Genomic DNA, 2,735 nt, shown 5'->3' with positions numbered 1-2,735 from the left:
TCACTGACTTTGAAGGGATAGGGCCAAAATGTTGGCTATCCTTGTATCCCTTTTTTCTCTAATTTTTTTGTCTGCAAAACTAAGTTTTTAACCCTCAAGAAGAGAAGCTTAATGATATTATTACCCTGAAACATAGGCTGTTGGGCTTAGCATCTTTAACTGTCTGAAGATCAAATGCCTTAGACATAACATGCAACAGGTATTTTCCATCAATCATTGATATGTTCAGCTTTAAATATGTAAAGAATGTGGAAAAAATAAAAAAATAGTAAAAAATTAACTATTACAAATTTTTACACAGAAATTTAGAAATCTAACAATATACAACATTGTATAGGACAGTACTGTGACTTTCTTTTCTTGTTTCTTGCTTTCATTTATGACCTATTTTTAAAACAAACATTTACTTGAGAGAGAGCATAGCAGTAATTGATATGACATGTGAAGCAGTACCCTTTTAGAAGACCAGAATGACGGGGATTCCAAGCTTTGTCTTAGTATTACATATTCCTATTTTTAGTGCAGTTGTTTAGTTCACAGGTATCTCCATATATAGTTAGTCAGAGTGAGAATCCTACCAATTAATGGCTAGTTTCTAAAACCTAATGGAGATCCTCAGGATCCTTGCCTTAACCATCTTGTTTATATAAATGTATGGTTTTGCCCCTGCCATGTTTCCCAGATTTTCTACTTGCCCTCTCTTCGTTGTTTAATCTTTAAATTCTTGCTTTCCATTTAGTTGTATTATACATTTCAATTTTTATTTCTTCTTTTGAGTTCTTACACTAGGGAAACTATTTACACATATGGGTCTAGTTTATTTCACTTATGAATATATCTTTAAGTGGCATCTACTAATATATGAAGGCTTTGAGTTTTTAATCATTCTTTATAGCTGAGCATTACTACATTGTATAAAATTATCACAACTTTTTCAGCTATTCCTCAGGTGACAGGCATTTTGGTTGCTTCCAAGATTTGTCTATCACAAATTCTGCTGCTATAAACATAGGTGCAGATATATCACTATGATATGATATTTTCAGTTCTTCTGGAAAAATTCCCATGACGATAAAGCTGGATTGAATGGGATTTCCAGTCCTATTTTTTAAGGAGTCTCCACACTGATTTCCATAATGGTAGCACCAGTCTACATTCCCACCAACAATGGAGAATGGTTCCTTTTTCCCCACAGCCTCTCCAACATTTGTTGTTGGTTGATTTCTTTATGATAGCCATTCTTTCTGGGGTGAGGTGCTATCTCAGTATTGTTTTAGTTTTCATTTCCAAAATGGCTAGTGAAGTGGAACATTTTTTAATATATTTATTAGCTTATAGAATTTCTTCCTCTAGTGTGTTCATACCAGATGCCCATTTCTGGAGTGGGTCTTTAAATTTTGGGGTCCTAATGTTTTTAGTTCTTTATAAATTCTAGAGAGAAGACCTCTATCCTAGTGCTTATTAGTTAAGACATTTTTCCCATTTTGTGGGTTGTTTTTTTCACTCTGTTGGTAATTTTTTTTTGATGTGTAAAAACTTTTCAGTAAGAGGAGCTCCCAGTTGTTAATTCTTTCAAGTGTTACCCATGCAGTTTGATTTTTGTTCACGAATTGCTTGCCTACCAGTATGTCTTCAAGAGTTCCTACTACTTTCTATTCCACAAGATTTAGTTTCTGTTTTAATGTTTAGGTCTTTAATCCATTTTCACTTTACTTTAATGCATTGTGTTAGAACTGGGTCAAGTTTCAGTTTTGAGTATGTAGAGAGCCAGCTTTTCCAACACCATTTATTGAAGAGGCTATATTTCTTCCAGCAAGCATGCTTGACCCCTTTGTTGAAGCTAAAGTGGCTGAGTGTGTTTTAAAAAATATTTTTATTGAGAAACAAACAGCAATGAGACAGTTTCACAACCGATTACTAGTACATTTTCAATAATTAGTACATTTCATATTCTTGTCTTAGTGGTTAGTCCTGTTACAAGATGCAGACATGATATACTGTCTCAAACACTATTAGAACAAACCTCTCTATTTATTGAATTAAGAGAATGGAGATGTATATCTATCCTAACTATTTGGTGTACACAGATACAAAATGGTTTTTCATTTGTATTCCCCTTACATTTAATTTTTTAATGCAGAGTATATTGTTTAAGATTACAAAAAGAAAAATGTCTATATTTTATTATGGCATAAACATTTTATCCCGTCCAATAAATTTTTCTTGAGTATTGAAAAATAGAAGAACTGAAAAAACTTATATGTTTAAATTGCTAGAAATTTCATTTTAAAAATGTAGTTCATGTATCACATTTAATTTATATACGAAAAAAGTTCATATATTGGAATGCTACCTTTTCGACATCACATTAACATGGCATTTAACCAGTTGGTAATCCCAATTCAGTATCCTGATTTGGAAAATATGGCGGTGGTTGCTTAAGGTGTTAACTGAAAAACATCTCAAACAGCTTTCAGGTTCAAAGATCTTCTCATTTTTTATTATTATTTTTAAAATCTTTTCATTATTTACCTTTTTTGAGATTTCTTTTGTTTATTTTGTCATTTCCAGGGTTTTTTAATGACAATTATTCAACAAGTTATTAAAATCTTTTTATAATACCGAATCTAATTTTGAAATCTTCCCAGTTAAGCATTGTACATAGGTATAATTTGTTAATTTTTGTTCTTTTCATGTAACTTTGCCATTTTGCAAAAAAAATAATAAAATATAAA

Source organism: Octodon degus, unplaced genomic scaffold, assembly GCF_000260255.1.
Source record: "Octodon degus isolate 3935 unplaced genomic scaffold, OctDeg1.0 scaffold00005, whole genome shotgun sequence".
In the NCBI taxonomy this organism is placed as follows: domain Eukaryota; kingdom Metazoa; phylum Chordata; class Mammalia; order Rodentia; family Octodontidae; genus Octodon; species Octodon degus.
Note: the sequence above shows the minus strand (reverse complement) of the source record.